The sequence below is a fragment of the Motacilla alba genome, chromosome 6 (genome assembly GCF_015832195.1).
Source record: "Motacilla alba alba isolate MOTALB_02 chromosome 6, Motacilla_alba_V1.0_pri, whole genome shotgun sequence".
NCBI classification, from domain to species: Eukaryota; Metazoa; Chordata; class Aves; order Passeriformes; family Motacillidae; genus Motacilla; species Motacilla alba.
Genome location: NC_052021.1, coordinates 21,120,247 through 21,141,333, shown reverse-complemented (window position 1 = coordinate 21,141,333; position 21,087 = coordinate 21,120,247). Strand labels below are relative to the sequence as shown.

General features: G+C 35.4%; 1 protein-coding gene across 6 annotated transcripts in view; it reads right to left on the bottom strand.

The window, feature by feature from the left end:
- Nucleotides 1-21,087, bottom strand: part of LOC119702752 (heparan sulfate glucosamine 3-O-sulfotransferase 1-like) — a 52,450-nt gene that overhangs the window by 20,773 nt on the left and 10,590 nt on the right. The window contains exon 1 of one of the 6 annotated variants that reach the window (XR_005257440.1): nt 9,364-9,895. The exons of the other annotated variants lie outside the window; for them this stretch is intronic. The gene's annotated coding sequence lies outside the window, so the exon portion shown is untranslated. Of the gene's footprint in view, nt 1-9,363; nt 9,896-21,087 lie in introns of those variants that run through there. 6 annotated transcript variants of the gene reach the window in all.

Here is a 21,087-nt window from a genome sequence, read left to right as displayed (position 1 = left end):
ACAAGTTCACAAAACATATTTCAGAGAAACAAAAAGGCAACAAAATTAAAACTGACAAAGTTATATGCTCTGAACAATGCACAATTAATCTAGGAGTGTCATTGCCACTAAATGTTACTGCAGACCTATATAATGCAAACAAAAAGAAAGCAACCACCAAAAAAGGACATTTTAGGTTGTATTTCAAAATACAATATTAAATTTCTTATATTAAAAAAATCTACTATAAAAGTGGATTTTACAAGAGCTCCAGGCAAAACAGAGATTAGTTTGAGAAAACTGCCTTTCTAGCTTCATAATACCTCAGAGATAGGTCATACAGAAATATTTAGCAATTATTAAAGATACTTTTCAAAGAAATTTCATATAAATAAAGTCTAAATAATTTTAAATGTATTTGGAAGTGTTTGTTTATTGAGTTCTGTGAAAAGAGGGAGAGAGAAAAAAATCTCCATTTCTGACTAAATGACCATAGTTTCCACTCCAATTTCTCAAAGCCCAACTTTTGCCTTTCACTAATTTAGAAAAGACTAGGAAATAAACAAATAGAGCATACAGTCTGACATTGACATTGAAAGTACAAGCAAATTTGGATCTACAGAGGACAAGGAAAACCAGAACAGCATGCCAGATTGGAGTCTCACTCCAGAGGGGAAAAGGCTGCAAATATGAAAAATGAAGCAAGCTAACAGAGAAAGTTAGGAAATGAGATGGTTCTGTTTTCATAGATGCCAGGGCACAAAGTAACATGATTAAATTAACATGATCAAACTTAAGAGGACGTGTGATAACAATCACAGTTCATTTAATTTCAGTCTGTGAGTCGTGTTCTAGACTCTGGCCATTCTCGCTGATCTCTAAATTTTCTGTTGCTTCATATTCAATCAAGACATCAAATTCTAGGCCTCCTTACTCAGATCACACCCCACTAACACAGAAAATAACATTATGGTCTGTGTAAATAGTCCTTCCATTTTTCCTGTTTTTTTGCTTGGAGATGGGATATGTTCTTTAACGATTTCTAATCCATCAAATCACATGAAATTCTTCAGGGCAGAACTCTTATCTAGGCAAAAACTCCACACCTGGGATTTGTACAGTTAAACATTTATCTTATTTTCTGTTTATACTTGTTTCTATTAAACTGCAGCCTATTTTAAGCAAACCTTTTCTTGGAGATAGCAACAGCATTTTGATGCAGTCTTGTTCTCCAGCCCGCTTGAACCCTTCCTGTCTTGAAGTCACCCTTGTCTCTCCCATAACTCAAGTAATTAATAAAAGAAACCACCTACTGGGTTTTTTATGCTTTAAAATTGTGCAGTCTGATGTAGCTTTTTGCCAATAAACACTGAACTCCTCAGCACAACTTTCATTCAAAATATATTAAAAAGAAAGTACAGGAGTTAAAAACAAGGCAAGAGTTTATATGTGATTAAATGAAGAAAAAGAGATATGAATATATGCAGTGAGAAAATGAAAATATAATTAGCCATGAAAGGAACATAATTTCATGTGACAAATAACAAGCATCTAGGAATCCTATCCCATTAATTTCAATGGAGATGTTAATTTCAGATTAAGTAAAATTAAAACAAACACAGATGAGACAAAACCATCTCTCTATCTCTGAAGCTAGAAGCAAATCGAAGCATGCTTGCATCTCAGCAGTGTTTTTAACTGAAACCTTTGTTAAGCTTCATCTCAGACAGCCTATGCTTGGTTGAACCAAGCATTTACTTGTCTTGTATCCCCTCACCAGCAGTGGCCCCTCAGGGACACTTGAGGGACTGTACAAACCCAAGGCAAACGTGCAGTGATTTTTCCAAGCACACTTTCTGGGCTCCAGCGAGTCTGAGCTTCAGTGGGGGTCTCTGGAACAGAATTACAAGCTTTACAGTCCTCAATGGACAATATCAGTCATTCTCTAAATCTTACTCCTTTTTGACTGATAGTTAACACAGCTTGTGCCAAGGAGTTCCACGGTGTGACTATGTGAAACTGAAAAAAATACTTCCTTTGTTTCAACTCAAACACACCTGCTAGTTTCACCTAATGCCCAATGTCCTTGCAGTAAAGAGCCAGTACATAATCACTGATTATCTATTTACTCACCACTCATGAGTTAATAAACTTGCCATAGCCTCCTTCAATTTTCTTCTTCCCAGACTGAAAGCTTGTAGTTCTACCTGTTCCTTGTTTAAAAGATTTATTTAATCATCCTTTACTCATCCAACCCATTCTCTCTGTACCTATTGAAGATGCAGGTGCAGCACTTTGACACTGCTTGTAACCATGATGTTTTCTAATTTATTCTATTTCTTTCTAAAAATGTGCAATATTAAATTTTCTTCTTTTTTTGCTGCTACTATTTTCATAGCTCACAGTGAATACACTGTGAATAATCTCACAGTGAAGTTCTTAAAAATAACTGTCAGTTTGAAGTCCATTCTTGTGCACAAATTTATAATTTTTTTACCCTTTGAGAACTACTTTAAATTTATTTACAGCGAATTTCGCTTGTCACTTTATCACAGAGTATCACTGAGATCACTGAGGTACTTGGCAGTTTGTTTTCATTTCTCCTATTCTAAATAATTTACTATCAGATGCAAATCTTCCTGTATAAATTTTCCTGTTCTATTTGCACATGTGCATTTGAAATAATGCTGGTCTTGTGTCTTTAACAGTTGCTTTGTAAGTTCTTTTGTAATCTACACTACTGTGGTTTAATGTTGTATTTCTGGGCTTTATGTTTCTGTTATTCTTGGCTAATGGAGTAACTGGCCTGCCTTAATTCCTTACATACTGATTTGTTGGTGCCTCCTTGTAAGAAGACTTAGCCAAAATCTGATTTTTAGAACAGACTAAATGAATCTCTAAGAGATATAGCAAAAGTAGTAGAAGAGAGCTATTTAAGATATAATCAAAGGAACTAGAATAAGTCAATTGAAATTTTTGCATTCTAGAGGATCTTAATTTGTTACTGAAATCCAAGACTAAAATCAACAACACAGTTCAATATGCCAATACACTGCTTTGGAAGTGGCCTAGATGAAAGCATCAGTTCACTTGCTGAGATCTGCTGATGTTTTTGCAATAAACCTCCTCTACAATAAGCATACAATACAAATCCCACCTGCCAGTGGGAATTATTTGTACTCAGTTTAAAAGCTTTGGAACAGTTCATAAGAATGGGTTAAATGTTAATAAACCAATAATGTTTTTACACCTGACATTTTATTATTTGGTTAAGGCTATGCAACCTCTCTGACACTGTTCAGTTATTTCTGGAAGATCAGTTGTCAGTATCTCAGCTAATTTTAAGAACTATATTTTCATTTTCCTCTCTATTCAAGACATGTGTTCTTGAATTTAGGCACACATTAGAATTCCTTGGGGTAAAAGCACCATATTTCAGTCTAAAAGTGTTTGCTTACATTATTTTGTAATTAAAGAAAACCAGGCAATATATATATTTTTTTTCCAATATCATGCCGCAGTTTCAGCGACATTCCTTCAGCTGGCAGTTTTCCCACATCTAGTCCTGGGATATTTTAACTAGATCATTGTATCTGGTACTTGAACTTCACTTCAGAAAGGGTAAATCTTAAGGTTCATGTAAATAACTCCTTTTCTAAATTCGTTGGAAATGCTCACACATTCTTAAATACTTGATTAACTGTGACAAATGAGCAAGGAGAACAAAACCAAACTAGAATAAAAGGCTCAAACGAGTCATTTTCTGTAAAACTTAGATTCTGACACACAACGTTTCAAGACTCCATAGGCATGGAAATATAGGTCAACCCTTTTTAGAAGTTTCCAGTAAATTTGAATGCATCCCTCCTAAATTAATATTAACAAGCATCCCTACTAAATAAACAACCTTTAATACACATGATTTCCAAATACAAAACTTCTACAAATACAGCTGACATTAACAAGGACAGTCAGGTACATACCATCTGATAATAACTACACCAAACAGCTAAATAGAGGCATATATAACTAATAAGTACTTCAAAATATGTGTGTTAAATATTTTTCAAGGCAAGAGAAAATATTTTATCCCATTGTTTTCTTTCAAAGTGGATATTTCCACATGTGTTTACATTATCAGCACTTATTATTTTAATATGTCTACTCAGAATAAGAAAATTAACTGTGCATGTCCATCTGAGGTAAATAACAGCTTATGTTACTTTCATGTTACAGTTTTTAATCTTACTGATAAAAAAATTTAAGTACTATGGAAATAAAGGCAATGCTTTAGTCACAGGCTGCAGGGACTTTCACTAGCCTCTTAGTTATTCCTATACTAAATTGCTACTTCATTTTTAATGGGTGTTCTATAAATGGTGTAGCTGTTTGTATTCTGAATCTGCAAATGTTGCAAAAACTTCTAAAAATGGGTCAGTTTCAAAACCCTAAACCTTTCAGTCTATTATTATATAGCAGTATTTAAAGAACATTCTCAAGAGCTGATGTTTAATGGTAGACATGTATTTTAATGACAGAAACATTAAATAACAAGATCAAATAATGTTGACTTAAAAAATAAGAACTCAGTAATATTAAACACAAAATAAAACAAATTAAATAAATTAAAACAAATTACTTCAGTTGAACAGCAAAGAGCAAACACTGACATGCATATGCCCAGATACAAATTATATTTAAGCTTGAAAGATGACTTAACCATTAGTCACTCAAGAAACCTCAGTTTCAAGACTCAAGAAACCTCAGTTCTGTTCTACCAGCAAAACTACTGCTTCACTTCCATAAGAGATTTAATTTCAGTTAATTCTAGCAAGCTTTGCCTGTAATAAAAAGCCATGTTGTGTTTCTCATAACTTCTAAGCTGTATTAACTGTACCTACAACATGGACTGAAGATCACTACTGCAAAGCCTTTTAGATTCTGAACTTTCCTAATTGATGCTCCTTCTGAAGAACACCAAAACTGAAACACTTAAATATAAATATTTAACAAAAGTGCCATGTCATTAAGCTGTGTGTGAAGGGCTGCTGTTAGGACACTAGGCTGGGCTCAGGGGGCAACAGTCAAGTACTTGATTAGTCTGACTCAGATCTAATTTCCCATTAGACCAGACCACTTCAAGACTAACACTTGCATCCTCTCCTCCTTACCCAGCTTTTCTATCCAGTATACTTCTTCAACTCCAGTTTAATTAACACCTCCCTTGGGATTTCAGTTTTTGAGATTGGAACATTGATAAGAAATTGAACGTGTAGCTGCAGAGGCATGAACATTGTTGTTGCCATCTGCTGGAACCTATAGTTTTGAAGAGTCCTGAAGGTAAATATACCTTCATTGCATCACCAGGACAATTTCAGTCCTGTTGACAGCAGACAGTGAGAGGCTACAAATGCACATTTTGAACTGCACAGAACAGTCTGAATTAGCTTGAGATTTGTATCACCTGTTAGTAAAGACCAACAATACTGCTAAACATACCATCATTTAAATAAGAAGGGTTGCTTTAGCAAATTCCAAGTCTTCATCTGTGCTGCTTTGCTTTTGTTTTCCTTCCATTTAGTCTCATGGTAGATCTCACAATGAATAATTTGATTAAATGGCAAAAATTTCCATAACTAATTAGGAACCGTTCTCCTTCCTTTTCTACTTGGGGGTGGGATAAAATAGTAGAAATAAACTTTTATAAGTGGGTAACTTCTATATACGTATCTGCAATATGTGGCATCACAGCACCAGTCACAGAGCACTGAGGTGCAAGGGACCTCAAGAGGTCACTTAGTTTGCCACTCAGCCCCAAGGCTCGATCAGTATACTGAAATGATTCTTGACAGATGTTTGCATAACCTGATCTTGTAAAATTTCCAGTGATGGAAACCACATCACTTCCTTAGGCAATCTACAAAAATATTGTTAAAAATTGCAGCTATTATTCAAGATAGCAAAAGTCCTTACTGACACTGGTCTGCAAGATTGATTCTTTCCAGTTTTAATTGACAATATGGCACTCTTGAATTCATGCAGACAATGACTATGCACCTATATCTCCATGACTAGGCATACAAAATGTACCTTGGATTCCAATTACACAAAAAAGAGAAATTCTGCATAACTGATCACAAGTGCTCTTAAATTAGTAAATTACACAAAATTTCACAACTAATCAAGCTACAAATGGATCGAATTCTCCAATTCTCCAATAGTATATTTTAAATAAATTTATCCTGCTTTCATATTATTTTGAAAGAGAAGGACACACATTTGCACGTATATATACATAAATATACACACACATTCCTTGTGGGTAGACTGTGGATTAATACAAATTTCTAATGCAAACTATTCCCAGGTGTTGGAAGTATTCCTAGGTCTGTGGAAGCCAAAGGTTCTAATAATAAAGAAATTAGCACCTTCACAAATGAGGACTCTATGGTCAGGCCAAGCCAGATGGCTCTTGACACCTGTCTGCATCCTGACTTGCACTGAAGGGTCAATATTACAGTTTATTCACAAGCAGGAGCTGGGAATCCCTGTTGGTCACAATAAGGATGAAGAATTAATTCTCTCTTAACATCATAAAACCCAGCAGGATTTTAGTTGCAAAGGCAACAACTCTTTCCAGAATTTAATACACATTAACTAAGGCTTCTTACTTTTTTCCTACACAGTTGTATTTTTTTCTCCTTTATGAGAATAATTTTACTAGACAAATTCAAATTTTCATGGTGGTAGAGAGGAAAAGATCTTGCAGTTAAGGGAAAAGGACAGCTTTAAGGCTTTAGTCCCAATATCTGGAAGAAAAAGAGTAACAAAAATAGATCAAAAACAATTTTGAAAAGTGGAAAAATGGACAAGCTCTTTTTTGATTTTATATCCCCTAGAAGAAAAGTTTTGAACTTACTGAGTTAAATATTGACAACATCGTGCCAATAAGTGTGTGGGGACCTTTTCAAACAGCTGGAACATTATAGATTTTTGCAAGTTCACCAGCCCTGTGCTCACATTTCCAGTAATAATACAAAGCTAATACAAAGCTAAACACCCCAGGGACATTGAAGTGAACATATTTTTCTGCTGGTTTAAGCACACCAGCAGTCATTTGTAGAGTTTACATGGCTTTCTTGTCAATACCTGCTGGTCACAGTTGGTGAAGAAGCAGTTTCACTTATGATCTGCTTGCTAATTAAGCATGGCAGCAGCCATTCAGAGTGAAATTTTCAACAACCTGACACACAAAAGGAAAGAATCAGATGTATTCTCAGAAGACTTCAATCTTTAAATCATTTGGATTCTGTAGTTACTGGAACTGAAAGATAACAGAAATTACTTTGTCAGATGAACATGTAACTCTTCCGATAAACTATAATATACTGTATGTAGGATGAATGCTTTAACCCTGATGTTCTACAACAAAATTCTTTAAGAGAAGAAAAGTTGAAAGGTTTTGAAGTAATCCAAATATAGGCCAAAAACCCGTATAGTCTTCTGCTTCGCCTCATTTTCTTCAGTGGCTCATAATCAATTCTTTTCTGTTGACATCTTTCATTATCTGGCGGTCCTTCATGTCTGCTGCCCATTGCTGTGCTTGCAGGAGGATTGCACAGCTGGTGCTCTTCTGCACACAAAACATCCTAAAAAGCATCAGCAAAGCCACTTCATTGCTCTATTTCAAATTCTTTGCTTCCTTGACCTTCAGAAGCCAGTTTCTTCTTGCTGAATGATCATCTAACATTTTACTGCTGCCTTATATTACTCCTCCTTCTTGGTTTGTATCCATGTGTCGTCTCCTAGCTCACACTTGTATTACAAACTCGTAGGCAGAAGTCTTTGACATTTGTACAGCCCCACCCAGTGGTCCCAGGCTTGAATTCCAAGACACGTTGTAACACAGTAAATAAAATACCCCCCCACTCCCTCATAAAATATTAGTTTTATTAGTTTCTTTGAGATCTCATTCTTATGTTATGGCCCTTGCGTGCTGGAAGGGGCTGGTAACCAAATCTTGTAATGAAGTAGAACACACCAGTAAAAGGGAACCTTTTTTTGACAGAAACCTCAAGATGGAAAAAGCATTAGTGCAACTACCAGAGGTGACTGAAAGGCCTCTTCCCACAGAGCAAAAACCCACTCTAGGAACACTATCACATGCCAGCATATTTTTAAGCATTTACAAGCCATGCTCAAATTCTTCAAATAAAATACAATAAACGTTTAATTATATCTAGCTTGCAATTGCAACTTTTCAGTTCTTGTCCACCTATGCTTTATGTTTATCTTCTCTAAAAATAGACATTCTACATAATAGAAAAAAAGTGCCTTTTGCAATTTTGTTGTGTTCCACAGAAGTGTTCCTGGTGAGGAACCAGGGCAGGTGGAGAAGCCCCCAGCCTGGAGCAGGCAGTTTTTAGGCAGTGACTGCAGTGTCCCTGTCACTGTGAGCAGGGATGTCCCTGTGGGGCCTGCAGGGGAGCAGCAGCTCTCCTGCCTGGACCCTCTGCAGTGCTCTTCATGGCTACTCTGCTCAGCGTAACTTCAGTAATAAACTTCAGCAAGGAAAAACATCTGATAGTGTTACTGAAAACCTGCTTTTGAAGAAAACGCTTTGAAAATTAGACAGACTTTATTTTGAAGCCCTTTTTCTTTTATTAGAGACAAACTAAAGACCTTCTGGAGAGACAGTAGGGGGGAAAAAAAGGCTTCAGAATATATATATATATATACACATATATGTATAAGATTTAATTTTAAAGACTGATATTCTTTCCCTGACCTTTGGCAATTTTTCTTCTAGTTTCTTAATAACAAATGAGGTTGCGCTATTACACTCTCTAGAGATAGTTCACAAAAGAGCTAAATAAAGAATCAAAGTTGAAGCACAATGAAAAATACATTAAAAAATAAACTGCCAACATTTTAAAGTAAAGTAGTCTAAAGAGTTAGAAAGCACTTAAATTTCAATTTCATGATGTTGCACTGAAAAGTCATGCCCAGGTCCTGATAATTTTCATGTTTTTCTTGTTTGTTTTTTTGTGTTGTGGTTTGTTTTTTATCACTTCATTGGTATCTATTCTTTGAAATGCAGTTCCTGACTGAGAATTTGGTTGCACCTATAATGAAATATTTTCTGCTGTGGAATACTTGCAAAGTGCTGCCAATAATCACTAATAATCAGAAAATGTCACAGCAGGCAGTGCTGTCAGTGCATGAGTAGCCTCACACATGAAATTCTGCATTGGAGAACAAAGAATAAAAAGTCTTTGAGCTTTTTTCAATATGAACTGCTAGTTATTAAATATCAGGATTTTACTAAGCATGCTTTTAAGAAACACTTCAATGGAAAAAAGGTCACAAGAAAGCCACCAGTACCTTCTTTTTTTTTTCAGTTGGAGACTTTTGCGCAAATGTTACTCCTGTGCAAAAATCCAATTCTGTCTATGATGATGCAAGGATGACACAGTTTTGTCTGTGAAGCTAGTTCTGCCCTGAGTAAGAACCTTCTGGCATCAAACTAGATTAAAAAGAACAGATGGTTGCAGAAACATAATTAAGAAAAAGAAAAGGAAGAAGAAACAGATATCAAAGCATCGCCATCTCTTTCCCTGAATTCTCCCTGAAAGAAGGAGAAAGGAAGTTTTAAAAAAGTTGGATCATCTAATCCAGTAAGATTCAATTCAAAAATTAATATATCAAACTCTTGAATCATAAAGAAGAGCCAGATGCTCAACATGAACTTGGACACTGCTAAATGGTCACTATAGGCATTCTCAAGAAATGAATATAGTTAAACAGAAAAAGTCTTTACAGGTAAATTACCATATTCTTATTCATTAGCACAGGATGAATCAAACACAGGTTGGCTTTAGGTCTCACCTCGTTGTGTATTTGCCCTGAAGTCATGGCATTCCTTGTATTTGATTAAATACAGAACTTTTCTGGAGCATTAAGAAAACCCAAAACAACCCCCCCCCCCCACCCATCCAAAAAAAACCCAAACAAACAGCAAACCTCCAAACAAAACAAAATCCAAAACCAACTGCTAGGCAAAAGACAAAAAGTATTCATAATGAGCATAAAAACAAATGTATTTTTAAAAAATACAGAATACCTCCATTTTAGTTATTCAAGAGCTGTTTTTGTATAGCTATCAGACAGTAGTGCCTCTGGGGACAGCTTGGGATTACACTTCCCTTCTACATCTTGGCTTCTTGAAAGCTGACATCTTCTGCTAGTGTAAGATACAGTTTATAAACAAAACAGCCCTCAAGAGTTAGAGCTACAATCACAGCAGCAGAGGCAGATACACATGAAGTTGCTACATTTTCTCATAACAAGCTGCAAAGTTCACCAGCATCATCTTCAATGCATCCTACACATGAATCTCTGTGTATGCAGGCTCTTTCCTGCAGTTTAGTACTGAGCTGTTTCATATGCACACTCTGATCATGAAGGTTATGCTGACTATTCTGCAGTAAAACAACATTTTAAGTAAGTTAAAAGAATATAAATTTCATTCTAGTCTTTGATGCTCTTAGAAACAATTATAAAGCAGCAAGAATTTCAGAAAACAACTGTTAGTATTATTTAAATTTAATCAGAGATCAAAGTTATGAGAGTAGGTAAAAGCATCAGAAGTTTCTGGGAACAGATGAAAAACCTCTACATCTGGCTCATTAAAAGTACAATACTCTACAACTGTAACCATGTGCAATATGGATACCTCCAGTAAAAATAGCCTCAGTTTATAATCTATTCTGTGACACATATTCAGGGGTTCAAAACAACAAAGAGGCACAGGTTTGAGTGAAGATGTTAATAATTTAAAATATTGACTCTTGTTGCTTTATAATAACAAGAATCAGTATTTTTAATTATTGTTGCTTTATAAATTTGTTATAATTGATAATAACTATCTTTAAAGTCCACTTGTGCCACAGTAGTATCTGTACAGTTACCATAAATGGGAGGAACCTAAGAAAACAGAAACTTGTAGATTGGGATTGAAGGATGTGCAATTAAAGCACATGTAACCTTTTTGCTAGGCCTGCTCTGAGCCATTGCAAAATACTTCAGTCTGTAGTGAAACCAATGCATCCATCAAGTTCCATCAACTAGATTTTAATTTGAAAGCTGAAGGTGTATATATAAATACAAATGGAAGATTACTGTGTAGTGTTAAAGGTAGCCTTGTTTATAGAAACAATAAGCACTGCTCTTCAACACCTCTGATATTAAATCTCTTTAGCAGCAATGTTTTTATTCAAAATTAGCTGTGTGCCTGAAGTTATAAATTGCCTTGCTCTAAGTACAATGTTACAAAACTGATCACTAAGGGAAGCAGCTCAGAAAATGGATGTGCTTGTGACATCTTTAATGTAGGTCCTTTTTCTAAAGAATAAACCCCAAAAATTCAGAATATTTTAAAATTTCTATTTATCAGACAAGGAAAAAGAGCCTGAGTACACTACATGTAGGCTATTAAAAAGGTTCATTATAGGAAGCTTATATATTTATTTACTTGTAGAACTGGTTGGGATCACTGTCTGTCACACTTACAGCCATGACACTTCACTCCTGACAAGACTTTACTGTGTCTCTGTTAGCCCATAGCACGTCTGTGGAACTCATGGTTATCAATGTGATAAATCTCAATGTGCTGTGTCAGTTTTAAGCACCCCCAACTGCTCAAGTACATAAACTCAGCAGCTACCAGGTGCTCTGTAGTACTTTATATCCATGCCCTACACTGTCCTTCCTGATATTCAGTTTTAGAAATCCATTTTCAGTTTCATTGGTCTGGTACCAATATTCAAATGGCAAAAGGTGTTGCCTGAAGCTGTATCCAGTGTCCCAAAAAGATAATCTGAGGAAAAGAGGGCTGAACTAAAACCAATATAAGACATTTAAAAACATTTTTATGATCTACTTGAAACAGAGAGCAACATGACAAAATTTAACACAGTGTTGATATGAAGGAAGATACATCTGTAATATGAGTTTATACATGTATGTTTCTTCAGTTTTCTTGAAAACAAATCCTAAAATATAAAAAACAAATTATGACTCCAGGAGAGACTTTAAATTTGATATTTTTAAAGATGAGACAGAATTAAAGCATTCTTTAGACCTAGCTGCAGATATAATAATAATAATTAAGCTAGATGATAAGATAGAGGGAAAACTGAACTGATGATTTTTTTCTACTCATGGATTTTTTTGTCTTCTTGTTGTTGTTGTTTCTAAAAATGTATTTACAAAACAAAATTGAAAGAAAGATGTGAGCAGTGTTTCCACAGCAGTGACTTTAAGGTGGAGACAGTAGCTTTTTCTTCTCTCTTTGGAAAAACTCTTACAATAATCACATATCAACAAAAACACTTTAGAAATGTAGCCATTCCAATTTGGGTTAAAGACATTTCCTCTAGAAATCTACCTCTATGTATATCTATCTCTAAAATCTCATTTGCATTTGCAGTTAAGTTTTTGGTAAATGCATCAAAAACCCTCAAAAAACTTCATTTCAATTTACATTTAATGCCCCACACAGCAAAGCTTTAAAACTTAGTAAGTGAAATGATCAGCAAGGAATTTCTTAGAAAAATTTATCAATGCAGGAAAAACCTGTATTGATACAGTCACCAAAACACAGTCACCAGAGATCAATAATAAGAGAATAGGAATGAAAGTTCACTTTCAACTAAAAGAATGCTTTTAAAATCTGAAGGCAACCTTCTGTTTGAGACAATGATTATCACTTTCATGCTTGAAAGAGAAAACTTGATAGTGCCAGAAATGCTTCTGAGCATGAGATTGTTTATACTTTAAAAACAAATAAACAAAACACTTTTATCAGATCACTCAGATACAGAGTCTGATGTCTTTTTAAGCGTCTAAATCCCCAAAGGTAGACCCTTCTAACCGAGAGTTTCATAGCTAAAATATGATGCAGGCTATTGAAACATGTAATTTCATGTTTTCAGAACTTTCAGTAAAACTGAAGATTATTGTTATATAGAAAATTTTTGTAAGCAATTGTGGAGATGGTGTGAAGTTCATTCAGTTATCACCAAGTACTAGACATACCCACACAGGCTGAGAAAACAGGCTGAGATTTGGGGCTCTTCAGCTGGAAAAGACTTTGGGGAGACACTATGCACCTTCCTGTACCTAAAGGGGTCTGCAAGAGAGCCGGAAAGAGGCTTTTTACAAGGGCTTGCAGTGATAGGACGAGGGGAAATGACTTTAAACTGACAGAGGGTAGATTTCTATTGGACATTTGGAAGAAATGCCTCACTTTGACAGAGGCACTGGAACAGGCTGCGCAGAGAAAATGTGGATGCCCCAACCCTGGCAGTGTTCAAGGCTGGATGGTGCTTTGAGCAGCCTGGTCCAGTGGAAGGTGTCCCTCCCCATAGCAAGGAGTAAAGCCCCTTTTAACCCAACTCATTCTATAATTACTGCTCTGGCAGGAGAAGCACATTGGATAAGCACACTCAATTCTTAGGGTTTTATTAGCCAAGGAGAAAACCAGAAGAGAGATATGATTCTTAATGGTACTAGTGAATTAACTGCCACTTCAGAAGGATTATAGGTTTAGCTTCTGAAAGAAAATTTGTTTCTAGTTTTCAGTATTCTCAAAATGAAGTCCTCATAAAACCCTGCCATCCATTCTACTGGAGACATATTTTCTAATGAAAAAATAGAAGCCTGACAATCTCTGCTTGAAAACTTCCATGACAGACATGAAATTATAGGAAAATCTCAGTGTGCGGTTTTCTCTCTGTTGCTGATGTATTTATATTGCATTACTGAGTTTCCCTAGGACTACTTCACAGGTGGGTGGGGAAGTGATCTCCAAGCAGAGGAATGCTGGTCTCAGGGAGTATTTCATAAACAGAGCTTTGCCTTAGGACAAAATTGCTAATGACATACAACATATTTTCTATATATTTTAATTAGACAATAATATGGAACAGGTGCAGAAAAAAATTAAAATATTCGCATAGATTATCTTTTTAGGCTTCTTAGACGACAGTAGCTAAAACACCACTTTGGGTGACACAGAGATCAATTTTCAATGAAACAATTTTCAGTCTTAGATATTCTATCTACTAGTACAAGAGACAGGAACAGCTGATCTGCAAGACAAAAAAGAGATCATGTTTAAAAAACCCCAATCAAACACCAAAAAAGGAGCACAGAGGAGTCAGGTAAAGATGGGGATAGAATGAACTTTCCCCTAAAGACATAATTTAATTAAATGGTTGTTCTTTAGGTTTCCATGAAATGAGGATCTTTGTGAAATTAATACAGATTGTGCTCCTAACTTAGACAGTTGAGTTAGTCTCTGAATCCACCACTGACTTTGGAGAGTCTAGAATCCTAATTTTAGCTTTATTAGGTACCAAAATTATAGGGCGTGAAGAGGGATGTGTGCATAATCACATGATGCAAACAGCTTTGTCTGACATGCTGAATTATGAAGCAGCAGTACCTAAATATGGCCCTTGGCACCATCAGCTCCAAATGATTCTGAAGAGATACAAGAGATCACTACATGAGATAGAACTCCCCAGGTTTACTTGCCCTAATAAGCAAAGACTGCTGATATTTCAGAACACATACTTATCTGCAAATGAAGGCCTTAAATACCATCTCAAAAATGTCTGGCAATCCCTCAATATACATTATTTTTCAATATAGCTAATAGTCTGTAATTCTGAATATATCCAGTTACAAGCCATAAATCTTAAAATGCCTCTACAAATTTTCAAGTTTGTCGTCTGGAAAATTTAATTCAGACTTATATTAAACAGTAATCTTAAACAACAAGTTTGTTCTGGTTTGTGCACCTAGCAGAATAAATTTCTATTAATGTAAAAGACAGTGGCTTAAATGAAAGACAGTGGCTAATTCCTCTGCTTTATAACATGTGAGATAATGAAAATCAAAACCTTTTTTTGTTATACAGCGAGTCAGAATACTTTGCCTGTTTTTTTTTTCCTATTGGAACAATAGGAATTGATTGGAGACAATCCACAACTTTTACTAAAATGCTTAACATTACAGAAGCAAAAAGATCTGGTGGCTCCACAGATGAAAAAAAAAATCAAGACATTTTATTCTCATTTCAGCAGATATATGCCTCTGAATAAAAGGCAATTAAGAATATAACATTAAAAACAATTGTTTCTTACAAAAATATTTTAGCTGTTGTTCAGTTGGCTCCCTTTAACTTATGACCTTTTCTTATGTTCATATGGAATTCAGGTGTTTTAGTTTATGTCCATTACCTCTTGTTCTGCTGCTGGGCACCACTGAGAAGGGTAGAGGTTCATCTTTGCACTCTCCAATTAGGTATTTATAAACACTGATAAGGTCTTTCTGAGCCTTCTCTTTAAGCACCCATATCTTTGACAGAGGAGATAAGACACACAGGACAAATTGCCTCAAACAGCTTTTTTATATCAGAACCACAAAAAAAGGAAGCCAAAAAAGGAATCTTTTAAGTGAGGCAGAGTACTTTAATCTCTATAAAACTAGCACTAATAGCAAAAGAACTTCCCTATGAGGAGGTCACCACAACAGCAGAGTCTGGCTCTTCAGGGTGTTGGTTGGTGGGAGGACACAAGAGAACAGATGTGAGCTGGGACACACGATTCTAAATGCCCATAAAGTGGTTTTTCCCAAGGACAGTCAGGCATGGGAAAGGTTGTCCCAGGAGGTGGTACTGTCTCTGTCCTTAGATGCTTTCCAGACCAAACTGGGGAAACCCTTACTAACCTAGCTTGACTTCAACACTTCTTGAGCAGAAGGCTGGACCAAAATACCTCCTGAGGAATCTTCCAACCTGAATTTCTTGTATGAGCCTATAATCTGTGAAGTATTCACAGATGTATTCACAATTAATTTTAAAGGAACAGAATAAGGTCAGAGCTTGCACTACCACTGTTAGGAAAAAAAAATCCAACCAGAACACCATCTATCTTCTAGAAATACACACAATATGACCACAAATAACACACTCTATGGGAATAAGAAAAAAAAGTCTTAAAGTAGAGGTAGGTAAGAGAAAGAAATGCTCAATGCTAATTCTGTAACAAGTTTTAGACACACAGCAAGAGACAAAACGGTGCAAGAAATAACACTTTTGGTAGACTCTATCATCTTGCACACTGCACATACTGCAGATTACAGGTTCTCATACTTTTAAGCAAGCATGGCTAAAAAACCCTGTATTACCCACAACATAAAAAAAATCAACATTACATTCTAGAAGAATTAATCTCTTCCCAGTTCCAACAGGTTTCGTTTTAACAATTATAAACTTGCTCAACAATTGCTTAACAAGTCAGGGACAAGAAGTGTGCTCAGACCTCTCCTCATCCAATACCTTGAATGGCTTCTTAGACATTTCAGTGGAAGCAGATGCACATCTTTCAGAAGTGAGTTAGAGTGCACTGTGATGATTTGATAACTGCTTCCCCAGCTAGGAGACTTAGGTGTTCTAAAAAAATGAATGAGAAAACTGAAGTTTTCTACCAATCCCTTTGGCCAATTACACAGATCAGAGACGGAATGATTCAAAGCATGATGGACCTGTCTTTTCCATTCTTTTCTTGATTATTTTAGCATGAAAAGAGTTGGTTCTTGCTAAAGGTGGAATCAGTTCAACTACAGCTGACCTAGAAGGCTACAGTTCTCCAAGTTTTTTCTTATTAAGAAAAGAAACAGATGAGGGAACTTGGTGTCCGGTACAATCTTGCTTATTTACAGAGGTAAATTTCTCCTTTTCTTAGCACAACAAATCACAAGCAAGCAAGTTTTCTGTTCCTTACTATTTTCCTTCATCTACCATTCCATCTAAAAGCTCTCACAAAGCAGTGTCTGAATTCCCATTTCAAGCAGTCATTTGCAGAAGGTCATAAGCGTTTACTTCATTTTTCATTTCTGTGCCATTTTCTCATTTCTTCTAAGGTTTATTTCAGCAAAACCCCTCAGCTGCACCTGTTGCTATTTTACTGGGTGACATACCTTTGTTGTGATGCCTCTTAAATGAAAGACAATGGCTAATTCCTCTGGCATCCTTGGTTTTCTCCAGGAATTGGCTATCACTGCTAGAGATTGTTAATTTCTAACCTGAGCGATCTGTTAACACTTGGCTGCAGATGGATTTCAGACACCAATTATATGGATGATAAAACACTGGCTTTTCACAGCAAGGCTGTACAGTTGAGCCCTTTCCAAATACAGCTGCTGGACAACTGTTGGTTATTCACAGCAAAAAGCTCAGCTTTTCCACGGACAGCCAATCTGAGCCTCATCTATAAAGTCAAGCCCAGTATATCAAAACAGACTCAGTTCTTGAGTTTTCTGTGCCAAATGAAGAATCAAAGAATACCAAATGAAGGACAAAGAAGGCTGTACTTAGAAATGCAGTGCAGTGTACAATCACTTTCTGGTCTGTGAAAGAGATGAACAGGAAAATAGATGGCACTGGTCTCTGCAGGCAAAGGCAGTTCTCTTTTACACTGGTGTCATATGGAGAAATTGGATTACCACACAATACCAAGTCCAATAAGCACAGATTATGAGTGTAGGATAGAAAGTAATTTACCACTAGATTAATCCCAGGCATTTCTCTTACCTAGACTGCATTAAAACAGGAGCATTTATCTTTCCACCCTATTGTTCAATGTATTTCATATCCCCTGCTCTCCCCAGAAAGAACAGTACATGATTTTTTTTTTTATTATATTCTATTTACTCTCTACTAGCCTCTCCAAAATAACAGTTTCACATGCAGCAGATGAAATCTATTTGGCAAGAAAGTACAACAGTATTTTCAAGTCGTCTGCATTTTCACTGGGTGAGTCTATGACTTGAGCACATGAAGTAGCTACTCTCAGACAATCACACAGAGTACACCTTACTTTGCCAGCTAGGATCTGAGGTCACATCAATATAATAAAACTCTGGAATATTAGGCCAAGTTAAATCTAAAATATTGATTTGTGTGTACAGATATTTCTTAAGAAATATAATGACCATTCAGTAAAATACACTGAATGGAGAGAAGAGAGAAGTGTTATATACTTACTGAATTAATAAGATTTAAAAATTATTAAAATTTTAAAATTATTACTTCAGTTTCAGTTTTTAAAATTATTACTTCAGTTATTACTTCAGTTTAACTTTGAAAGGATTGTTTAGTTACCTAGGAGGAAAACCATTTATTGCTCCTCCCATTTCACTCAGCCTTCCTAAACTCGTGCCCTTGACATTAAATAGGAAGAAACTAATGTATAAAACTTCAAATACGGAAAATGTTTTCCTTATTACCTTAACAATTTGATGGTAATCACTTTTCAGAGCCATTCCACATTAAACAGAAACGTATTAAAGGTAAGTAGGTATTTACTCTGAGGCAAAATTCAAATAAGTTAGATATTAAAAGGTCAAGATGAAATTATTTCATACTTGGATACTTATCCAACTAACTGGAAGGTAGAATTTGTATTCTGAGGAATCCTGAAGCTCCAGTAGTACAATAAATTAGTTCATTTAGGAAGTAAAATTCCTCAGATCATTTGTAGAAGGAGAAAGAAGTTTTGCCCTAGCCCTTTGTTAAAAAAAATCTATTAAGTTAGGTGAACCAAACTCCACTACTTATACAGATTTCCTGCTAGCAGCATGGTAAGCTCTGTCCTACAGATTCAGCTTCCTAAAACCTGTAGTTCTCTTAAAGTTAGTTAGGAGTAGGAAGAGAATAATTCTATTAAACATGATCAACATTTTCTCAGGTAATATTATGCTGAAATAGGGTGTGGACAGGTACATTCCCTCCAAAGGTTCCTCACCAACCCTATGCCCATACCTAAAACTTCGTCATGCCTGACATAAGTACATTTTAAAGTGCTAAGAACAAATTCACCTCAATTACACAATACATTTAAACCACTGGACATGGGGCCCATTCTCATACTGAAAATGTCTCTTTCAATAGCTACAAACTCCAAACTTAATTCAGAATCTTACCCAAATCTTCCTATGTAACAACTCACAGTATATGCTTGGTCGCTCCATCTGTTTAAGAAAATGAGATTATAACAAGATTGAAAAAATAAATTTAATCTTACTATCCACAACAAAAAAAAAATCTACAAAAGAAAAATTTTAAAGTAACTATTGCTATTAATAGCTATGCACAAATAACACATTTTGCAGCATGAGGACCAACAGCACATGTCTGAACAGACAGAGAATATGTCAAAATACTAATGCACATATAATACACCATATGCAGACACAACTGATTTTTTTTAATCATAATTTAAAAAAATTGCTCTGTATTTTTAACATTCTTCTTTTTCTTAACCTTTTACCTCTTTAGCAAGGGATCATTCATAAATAAATGCAAAATCCTCTTAACTGAAACAATACTTGCAATTTAAGACCTATATAATTATTTCCTTCCATAAATATATATATATACACACACACACATATACATATATATATATATATATATATATATATATGATTATTTCCATTTAATAAATGAGAATACCCCAGGACCACAAAAAGTAAAGTAGAAAAAATAGAGTAGCCCATACATTTTATTTATAGTATAAAGTAATATGATCGGCTTGTACAGGAATAAGCATGTTAAAACATTTATGGTATTATTCCACAATTGGCTGAACAGTTAATTGCCTTAATCAGTATATACGATATTATGTGGGTTTTTTTTAATGGCAATTTTACACACTGAATATTAGAGTTTTTACAGAAACAAAACAAAATGCTTCAACAGCATTTCTTTCTTGTGCAAGCTAGCACAAATTTAAATATCTCCCAGCAGGCTACAGAGAGCCCTGTTCGATGCTCGTGTACTTCTATTGGCTTCCATTTGATTAAAGGAAAGTGCTTCCCTATAGGAGCAAAGTAGAACAATTCCTTGGAGCATTACAGCACCACGCTCTGTGCCTGTGACCACACAAGGATTCAAATCCTTGAGAATGATACAGTGTTCTTTTCAGAATAGCAGATTATCTAACTTTGAGTAATGACTATTTAGTGAAGATTTATATTATTTCCATTTTCTAAAGCTCTATGCATAATTATTGTAACAGTTATCTTTTCAAGATAAATTTAGTTTCGAAACTTTGGTTTTCTATCACTGGCACTATTTATTCTCTCGGGATAAAGGAGATAAAGTTGCAAGTATTAAAAAAAGCCAGCCATTAACCATTGAAGTAACTGTCTTAAACTTCCATAATTTTGCAGAGGGGGATTAAAAAAAGAGTGAAAACAACACAAGTGTTCAGCTCTCTAACTTGCTAAAGAGGACTAAGCTCTCAGGAGTGTTTGCAGTGTACAGGCATGAATCTTTAGGATCCACAAACTTAGAGCTAAGATAAGAATGCAGCAGAATATGAAAATAACAAGCTTTTTGTTCTTCTTCATTCTCCAGTGCCCATATCAGATTTTGAATTTAGAAAACTCTACAAGCACAACACAGTCTACGCATAGTAAGGATATTTCATTAGTCTACTATAGGACAGGAGGGAAAATACCATAACCAGGAAACCAGTGATATGAAGGTTGCCAAAACTACTGGAAGACTTCACATTGTATGGTGCAGAACAAAATCAAACCCGTACAATGAAATTCTGTAAATTAAGTAGATTTTAAAAGCCCCAAAAAACACCATCTAAGTAAATTGAACTATTTATTTACAGAACAAACAAAATGTAGCATGTGGTGCAAAGGAAACAGTCATAATTTGTGAGACTGAAATAGCCTAATGTCTGGGGATTAGGTCTAAGAAATTTCTGACTGTGGCAATCTATAAAAAGAAACCCCTTACATGTTTATTTTCATATTGCATTTCAAGAATCTAGCATTAGAAAGTGTCAAAGCTGACAAATGCAAATTATTTTCCATCTTAAACTTGACAGTATTTACCTTTATAAATGGTGCAATGGAAAACATAGTGCTGTGAGGATTAATGTGAGCCAAGTCTGGAAGATGCTCAAGAATCTGTTTGTCCTAAAACACGAACTTCTTTCATCCTGAGAATTACCTACA